Here is a 10,365-nt window from a genome sequence, read left to right as displayed (position 1 = left end):
TAAAAAGACAGATGTATTTCAAATACAAAAAGTACATTCAACCCAGTGCATCAAATTGCTTTTTTTAACCTTTAACCATTTGAACCAGGGACTGTAGTGACGCCCCTAGCATGGCGCCTTAGACCACTGCGCCACAGGGGAGCCCAAAGCTAATAAAACATTACTCACATTTGACCAATTTACTGATTCAGGGTAAAGTAAATCAAATATATTACTAGAATAATAATTAGATATTTCTACAGGTCGTTTTTTGCGTTCTGACAGTGGCTTTTAAAATGGTTTATATTGTTATAACAGTAAAGCTGTGATTGCAACCAGTACACATCCCAGCCAGTGGATGGCGCTGTTCTTTGTATTGGTGGTGGAGGAGCCAGAGATAAAGATCTCTTGCCTGGAGACTGCAGTCTCTCCCACAGAAGACATAGGAGGCCCTGTCTTGCAACACATCAGAGTTGTAGAACCTCACTGCTCTACGCCTTATAAGATATTGAAGAGGTAAATGTTGTACTGATAAATATTGTATTGATAAATATTGTATTGATTACGAGAGAGATGTAGTATAACACTGAGTGATTGTCTGCTTTGATACTAAAGGTTACTTAGTTCATAGTAGTCGTACACTTGAACCACAGCATCTTGCACATGAAAAACTTTGAAGTCTTAACATTGGGATTGTGATGCACACCTCTGTTGTGGTCAACTGCAAATAAAATTGTTGTGAATTAGCTACACAATCAATGATGACAAATCAATCATCCAACAAAGCAAATGTATTATTTATTGTCCCAATTCAACCTCTGAAACATCAATGCTTTTGTATTTAAACACGAGGTGTATAGTATGTAAAAGTCAACTTACTGAATCTAAATATAGGCTAACTTTCCCAGGAGAAGCCACAGCTTTTCTGACCAGGTCTCCCGTGGCAACAGCTTGTGGAGCGAGGGTGATGCCACTGAGCACACCCACATCCACCAGCAACTTACCTATCGGAGCTATACTTTGTCTCTCTAACAGCCTCAGACAGAAGTTGATTGCATGATTATGGTGGAGTTATATATAATTATGACAACTGTCAAGACAAATAGAAAATAGTGGCACATACTGACGCTTGCAACAGAGTGAGTGTATGACATGAAGTGGTTCTATACCTGTGTAGTGAAATTGTAATTACTACAGTAATTACTATTAAAAAGGGAAAGGGGGATACCTAGTCAGCTGCACAACTGAATGCATTCAACTGAAATGGGTCTTCAACATTTAACCCAACCCCTCTGATCTTCTAGACAGTACAGTATACATGACTTATTATGCGCAACAGAAACACAATAAACAAAATAGTTGTCAAGGACAGAGAACAATGAAATAATCACAATGAAAATATATTAAAGAATGAATGAAAGAACTGAACGAAATCCCCATCACAAAAAATGTAATTGATAAGGCTAAAGACGGGCTCCCGAGTGGCGTAGCGGTCTAAGGCACTGCATCTCAGTGCAAGAGGCGTCACTACAGTCCCTGGTTCGAATCCAGGTTGCATCACATCCAGCCGTGATTGGGAGTCCCATAGGGCGGCGCACAATTGGCCCCGCGTCGTCCGGGTTTGGCCGGGGTAGGTCGTCATAGTAAATAATAATTTGTTCTTAACTGACTTGCCTAGTTAAATAAAGGTTAAACACAATAAATGAAAATAAAGAAAACAGAAAGCTCTGTTGTTTTAAGTCAATTTGAGAGGAAACCAGTGTACGTGTTTGAAGAAAAGGCCAAATCCTCTGTCGATTTTTTTTTTACTGGTTCCAAAATGTAATACATCAGATAAATGGCTCCCCAGGGCAGGTGAGGACACTGAAAGAAAGATGTTTAGAGGGGGTCTGTAACAGAGGACTAAATTGAAGGCAGTTGGAAGCAGAACATTCCATCATATCCTATCTGTGATACAATCTAAGCAGATTTAACATGGACCAGACGCTATGTGTTCCAGATGGTAATTTCTGAATGAATGTGGTCAATTACCACGTTTCTGCATCTCAACACAGTTTTCATGCTGCATTGTGGGGTCAGAGCTATCATTCACAGCTGTTGCCTTCATTCACACTGGACATCGTTCTGGGATTCCGTGGAACACAAGTGAGGAGACAACCATGATAACATATGGCCATTATATCTGAAGTGTAGGACTTGCTGGAACCTGAAACACAGGGCCCCTCTATTGCCTGTAGGAGCATACCTATACGTCACATTCTTCTATGACATAATTAAGTCATCACATATCATAATTGTCTGTAGAAGTTGAACATTGTGTTTATAGCTATGATTTAACTAGACATCCAGTGATAAATAAGTGACCTGAATACCTGAAATAAGGCAGATCAATACATCAATGAGTAAATCCTGTTCATCGTCTATCTGGAAAAATTGTTAATACTGTTGCCTTGGAACTGTACATTATGGTGGCTGTTAGCCTATAATGCATGCGGTCAGGTGAAACATTACTGAAATAATGTATCATATATTCCAACTTGAAACTGACAAAGACTGTTACCTCTTTGCTCTGATGTACCAGGTAGTTAGTGGAGTTGATGTTGAAGTGGGACACTTTGTGAGAGCAGAGGGAGAGAGAGATGGATAGATTGAAGAGGGGGAGAAAAAAAGGTGAGGGGAGACAAAAATATGGCTGAGAGAAAAGAACAGCGATGAAGAGACCGGAATTCTCTTGGTGTTTAGAAAAGATTGCCTGTATAATATACATAACATGAATAGAGACCACACGGTTTGGCCTTGAACGACAATAGTTGCTAGGTTTTGTATTCTACCATGACAAATCCCTGGATCTGAGTGGTAAACATAAACAACTCCACAGCTGCTCTGAGTCAACTTGCCACAAATATTGTTTTGATAGCCCTCATTTCCGTTTCCATCATCTACCACCCAACCCAAAATGAGAGATCTCTACTGGACAACCACGTGCCTGCATCATGCCCATTGTCTAAACACAAAATGAAACATAGGCGTACGCTGCGGTTGAGTTAACGACATGTAAACCTAAACAGAGCTGTGTTGGTGATAACAAAAGATGGATGGTATACAGTATTGAATGGTACATACCAACCACTGCCACATGAGCCCTCTCGCTGCCTGGCACCACATCTGGAGGGAAGGAGAAGTGGAGCTGTCTGGACAGCCAGCTCCAGAAACACTGTCTCAGAGAAGGGCCGTTCTTTGCACTCGGGGCTTAGAGAATACAGACAGACAGAGAGGTTACGGGACGAGTACTAAGAGGCAATATAGTGTTAATTAGTCATGGTCTGGGGTGTTCTGAGGGGAGAGGGGTACCGAGAGGGGTTCATTATTTTACGTCCATAAAAAAATCAATTTTGTAACTAAGAAAACTAATTTATTATGAAGTTATTCAGCCACGTTTTACCTTCACAAGCATCTTTACGACCAATTTTCTCAGTCCAGTCTTTGCTTTCACAGACATTGTTATCTCTCCACGAACCAGGGGCCTGATGGGAAAGAGAGCAGCAGCGCTGCCCTGGCTCTGTACAGTCACTGTACGTGCATTCAGTGTAGAAACAAGGACATTGTCTGCCAGAACAAACAAAGAGCTGACTCTCAGCAACCACCAAGATGACCTGTGGAGAACAAGAGGAATGGGAAAACAAATAAGGATGGATCACTTACATCCAAGAAGCGGTTTGATATGGGAGATGCAAAGAGTATAGGAAGAAGTAGAATGAAGAAAGAAAATGTCTTAGATCATTAAATCATTTACTAAGAGTTTTTCACAACACCGTTTAAAATAACTATCCACTATTTCCAGATTTCTATGAAATATACCATTCTTTAAACTTTAAGGGGCAGTTTCACGGATAGAGTTAATTTAAAATCAGGAATAGGCTAATTCTTCTTAAATGAATCCAGATTTTAAGAAATGGCTTTCTGAGACGTTGCTTAACTTCAGATGAATTAGTTCGAGACTAGGGAGTCTGATTAGATTAACGATGTGCACTTGGTGCTGACCTGAGGATGCTTCAAAAACCAGGGATGGGACGCTAATACATAACTATTGTGTGGATTTGGAGCAAGTCACCTAAACCAAACAATGAAAGAAAATGTTAAAAGAATGACTTTGGAAAAAAATGAAATGTCTCAAAGCACCCAATTATCAAAAACAAACAGCATGATTCATCAACAGAAAACAAGAAAAAGAATGCCTGGACTACCATTTGTAATGAATTCAACTCAAATGAAAAGTAAACAAAAGGACGCTACAACTACTTCAGGTCAGATTCTGTATTTATTGTTGGCTCACTTTTACAAATCAGAGTCACTTTGAAATGTTAGTTTTCTTGTGCAACACAGTTTGGCCAAAATGTATTTGTGTGACAAATGTAAACACAAACAATATCATACATAACTGCTAATATGTTTTCTATATTTTCTTGTCTTTCTAAGGTCCTGTCGAAAAGACAAATGCTGTTGCTCGTAGGGAGTGTTTCAAGACTGGTGAGACCAGACACATATGAGCTTGGGGACTTGTTAACCGGGATCATTGATAGCCAGCAACCCCTCGAAGATATCCCCGTTCTGATGGGGAACTGTTCCAGTCCTCATTTGGTAGGACACATTCATTCAACATGTTCCATCCCCGGACTGCAAGGAATATGGAATGTTGTCAATCATCTCTCATACTCCCATAATACAAATGATGTCATGAACTCAACTCTTGAAGAAATTATGTTCTCTAACGCAGCAATGTAATCATTTTTAGGAGGCAGATGATGATATCACCACCATTGCTTGGACGGGACTTGTCTTAACAGGATGAAGGTCAGTCCACTACATCTGTAGCAACCAGGAGTGAAGATTGTGTCACTAACCTGGGCCTGGAGGACAAAGACAAAGAGGCTGAGTAAAAATGAGAAACTGGCCATGGAATTTCATGAGTGCAAACTAATGTGTTTAAAAGAAGAGCATGAGTTGAGTTGGCTATAAAGGAGGGAAACATGAAGCAGCAGCAGTACCAATGTTCTTCTCGAACCAGCACCAGTTCACAGTCCCGATATTTACATTTGTGAATTATGGATATTGTTCGCTTCAATCACTTGAGCTATCTTTGTTGTGAGAAGTGCTGCATAGCAAAATCATCTCTGCAGGCTTGTCCGTTTGTCTGTCGTCTCAACCATGGGAACATCTGGGTCATTCCCATCTTTAATGCGAGGTTCTGGGCAGCCATGCCGTTTGAGGTAATAGATCTGGGCAGCCATGCCGTTTGAGGTAATAGATCTGGGCAGCCATGCCGTTTGAGGTAATAGATCTGGGCAGCCATGCCGTTTGAGGTAATAGATCTCGGCAGCCATGCCGTTTGAGGTAATAGATCTGGGCAGCCATGCCGTTTGAGGTAATAGATCTGGGCAGCCATGCCGTTTGAGGTAATAGATCTGGGCAGCCATGCCATTTGAGGTAATAGATCTGGGCAGCCATGCCGTTTGAGGTAATAGATCTGGGCAGCCATGCCGTTTGAGGTAATAGATCTGGGCAGCCATGCCGTTTGAGGTAATAGATCTGGGCAGCCATGCCGTTTGAGGTAATAGATCTGGGCAGCCATGCCATTTGAGGTAATAGATCTGGGCAGCCATGCCGTTTGAGGTAATAGATCTGGGCAGCCATGCCGTTTGAGGTAATAGATCTGGGCAGCCATGCCGTTTGAGGTAATAGATCTGGGCAGCCATGCCATTTGAGGTAATAGATCTGGGCAGCCATGCCGTTTGAGGTAATAGATCTGGGCAGCCATGCCGTTTGAGGTAATAGATCTGGGCAGCCATGCCGTTTGATGTAATTGTGAAGCACTGCTGTTGCAATGATGACAAATGCAGCATCTTCTTGGTTGAAAGCGCAATGTGTTTGAGACACTGGAAATGACTCTTCCATACACCAAACATGTGCTCCATTACACCTCTGATGTGGATATGAGCTTGGTTGTATCGTTGTTGCTCAGGACCCTAACACTAACTCTACCGTGTAGTTGGCTTGGGCAGAAGCATCAGAGAACTTGATGAATTGTCTTTCAGTTCACATATAGCATTGCAGACTTGGACTATTCTGCATACAGTCGGTTCACTTAACCACCCAAATCTTCTGTTTCACGACGGAAGGTTTCAGGTGCCAAAAACCTCAAGGTGATTAGTACTTGTAGGGAAGGAGGGATGGGCCTTCCCGACAGAGTCAGATGAAAGCCTTGGCTCATGCGAACTATTGTCAGTAAATACAGAAAAGGTCACAGTAACTGATTTCATCAAAATCATTCAGTAGGTTGCTCCTAGGCCCTCTGCATGCCAACCAAGCCCTCTGTCTCTTTACAAGGCACTAGCACAGCTCTGCCATCAACCTGCAACAGGGTGTATCATGGCCAATGGCACTGCTGCCCAACCATGTGCGACAATTGTATATTTTTCTATAGATTCTTCCTTCTGTCAGGTCTTGGTGGTGCTCTTTGATCCTCATTAAAACAGTCCAGGTAATCCATTTTCCTCCATTGCCAGGGTCAACCTAGGGACCAACACCCATTAATCTGAAGTTAAGCCTGCCTCTGGCCAGGTTTAATTTAAGCCTTCACTTAGATCTAAATTAACTCTAATCGTCCTTCTGGAAATCAGACTTTAAAAATCTAGACTAGGGCAAGTCAGACTATTTTAAACCATGTCTGAGAAATGCAATTTCAGTTTGTCCAATTTAAAAGTGCAATTTAGTCTAGGACTCGGCTTAATCTGTGTCTGTGAAACCGCCCCTAAATGTAATGTAATCTTTATGTAGTATGCCACATCTCCACAAGAGGGACCCCTTGATTTCATAATCCTTTCGGAACAGATAGATCTCACAATATATGTGCTTGTTTACGAGTTGTTTAAATGTTAAGTTATCCAAACATGGTGGTGTGTGTGATTACTTTCATACCCAATTCAGTCTTCTGTTTTATGTAAACTGGTATCTGTTAATACCACAAGGTTGCAAGTCTAAGATTTGAAAAGCAAAAAGCCAATGTGGCAACATTGTACACAAAACACTACAGGCCTATTTGTACTTGCAGTAAATGTTCTGCATTATGGAATTTTATCTGCAAAAGTCAATATAAATAGAATCGTAATACAACACTTGTTTCATAGTCATAATTATACAGTTTCCCTACATCACTGTCAACTATCATCTATGAAGAAGTGGGTCAGGTCACAGTCATGATGTAACGTAACATGATTCCAGGAATACAGTGAGGTGAGACCTAGGGTTATTCCAGGCTCTGTGTAGTCTATTCAGCAAGAAACAATGTGTGCCATCAGTACTGTGAAAATGGAGAGCGTGATATCTTTCCCTCCAGTCATTCCACTGTGGTGAAGGGTTATCTCCTTGAGGTATTCAGTCATCTCCCCCAGCAACTGAGCACACCCCCACCCACAACACTAGAGATGCCACCACTTCTTAGAAATAACAAAACCACCCCACAACAATACAACTAGCTACATTACAGCAGGTTGGGCCAATTCTGATGCCGCAGAAGTTTACCACGTCGCCATTGATACAGACAGAGCCTGACTGCTGAGCTGATGACCTAAAACTGTTACAATCACAAGATGAACCACTTGAAGAGCTCATCTGAGATGTCACTATCAGAGTCTTTGTCCTCCACGCCACCACCATGATTCTGACCAGACGGCCAGGTTCAAGCACACTGACTGAGGAACACCTCATCACCTGTCCTTGCCGTCAGATGGCTCCAGCTGAGACATACCTGGAGAACAGAATACATTTCATCAAACTGCAATGATTCATTTAGTATACTATCACTCTATGCACTGAGTAATTTCATAAATAAGATTAGCATTATTAGTGATACAAGTTAGTTACCTTGTTCTGTAGGACTACATGGGGCTTGATGAAGATGTGCAGTAGGCCAGTGATGACCTCACCATCAGGTAGTACACAGTGATACAGGCCTCTGGTGACCAGGACACTGCAGGGGTTAGAGAGAAGGAGGGAGAAGTTGCTGTCCCTGCAGCCACCACCTGACCCCTGGACGTCAACTGGAAGTCAATGACAAGAGGTCAGGGGTCAGATGTCAAAAGGTCATCGCAAAGAGCAGAGAGGAATCACTACAACTCTACACTCTCACCAACCAAGAGAAAAACCTACCAAATAATGAAGCTCATGAAGTTGGAAAGTGCTCTTTACAGATATGAGAAGATTCTCCAATCTGGAACATCAAATGAAATAAAAACGTATTTATTTTCATCTGTATACCTCAGGTTAAAGATCAGATTCATATAGAGACATTGATGTCAAGTTTTGGTGACGTAAAATGGACGCCGATATGTTACCTGTGGGGGAAGAGCTGGGGGTTGGATCTGGATGTATGAGCCACTGGGAGAGGAATGGTTACTACTGTAGAGCTCCAGCCTCTCCTCACTGCCCATGAATATGGCCTGCAGAGAACAAAACGCAAGACTTTGTTCTGGGTGCCTAGATTATATACATCGTGGCGCACATTTCATGTTCATTTTAATCATCATAGAATGGCGACAGGGGACTGTGTTGTATACGATCAATCTTGACCTACAGTCTATTGAGAGGAATATCTGTGGTTCCCTTACTATGTAAAGTATACCTGAAAGTTTTGTTGTCTATGGACATTCCTGTGGTATACAGAAAAGCACATTGAAGTGTCGCTATTCACCTGGAGGAAAAGCATCTCTACTTGTTTGTGTAAATGGAACTCCGTGTGTACGATCGCAATTCAACGGCTCAGACACGAGACGTTTGTGGCATGGTCTACAGACAATCACGGACTACAAAGGCAAAACCAGCCACCAGGACACCGACGTCTTCCTTCCGGACAAGTTAAACACCTTCTTCGCCCGCTACCAAAGACTGTGGGCTCTTCTTCTCCGTGGCCGAAGTGAGAGACATTTAAGCGTGTTAACCCTCGCAAGGCTGCCGGCCCAGACGGCATCCCTAGCCGCGTCCTCAGCATGCGCAGACCAGCTGGCTGGAGTGTTTACGCACATATTCAATCTCTCCCTATCCCAGTCTGCTGTCCCCACATGCTTCAAGATGTCCACCATTATTCCTGTACCCAAGAAAGCAAAAGTAACTGAACTAAATGACTACTGCCCTGTAGCACTCACTTCTGTCATCATGAAGTGCTTTGAGAGGCTAGTTAAGGATCATATCACCTTTACCTTACCTGACACCCTAGACCCACTTCAATTTGCTTACCGCCCCAATAGATCCACAGACGATGCAATCACCATCGCACTGGACACTGCCCTATCCCAGCTGTACAAGAGGAATACCTATGTAAGAATGCTGTTCATACACTGTAGCTCAGCATTCAACACCACAGTACCCTCCAAGCTCAGGGCCCTGGTTCTGAACCGCCTTTGAAAAAAAACATCAACCATGTTTAAGTTGCTTAACAAAGAAAAAGTTCAAGATAACTTGAAAGATGTTATAGACGGACTTATATTCCCCTGTCACCTTCTCTGAAAGCGCACTCTGCTGGGCCAGGCCGGTGTTGCCGTTGGTCAGCTCGGCTGTGACCCTGACTGGGTCGTTCGTGAGGATGGTGACAGCTAGGGAGGTAGGGGTCCCCGGACGCAACACACTGGGGTCTGAGATCAGGTACGTAGTGCTCATATGAGCGAGAGAGAGAGCAAGAGACTTCTACATCAGCTGGGATTCTAAGTGTTCAAGCAACCAGTAAAACGGCAAAATATTTTTTTTAAATGATTGAAATTCCAAACTGTTTGCTTCTTGGCTCCTATGAGTTATGACTATCAGAAATTAGTGCCTATAATAATGACTAGACTACATGACAGAGAAATTCAATTTACGGACATGGCAAAATATTTCAAATAATAAATCACAGAAATGTCTCGTTTCCATCAGCTCAAATTCAAGGTTCATTACCTGGAGGAGACCTGAGCAGAAGCAGAAATGACAGCCAGTGCCACACAAACTCCCAGGAGCCAAATCCTCTCCATGTCTTCTCTGCTGTGTTGCAGTCCAGACCAACACCAGTCGTTATGGCTCCAACCTGCACCACTGTCCTGTACCAACCCCACCCATAATGCCAAATCCTGATATGCTAGGATCAAATTCTTACAAGCCTATTTTATTGCACACATTAAAATCAACCTTTTTCAGTATCACCCACTTGGAACAAATGTTAGTTTGGCGCAAAACAACTCCCTAGCTGAGAGCTATTGTGGATGACTTATTGAGTAATATTATTCAGATGTCTCAAGGTTGTCATGATTAATTCAAATAAGTAATTAATGGACGTGATCTTGATGACAAGAGGGCAGCGGCTAG

This window comes from Salvelinus namaycush, chromosome 28, assembly GCF_016432855.1.
Source record: "Salvelinus namaycush isolate Seneca chromosome 28, SaNama_1.0, whole genome shotgun sequence".
In the NCBI taxonomy this organism is placed as follows: Eukaryota; Metazoa; Chordata; class Actinopteri; order Salmoniformes; family Salmonidae; genus Salvelinus; species Salvelinus namaycush.
The sequence above is the reverse complement of the archived record's forward strand: the minus strand, read 5'-3'. Positions refer to the sequence as shown.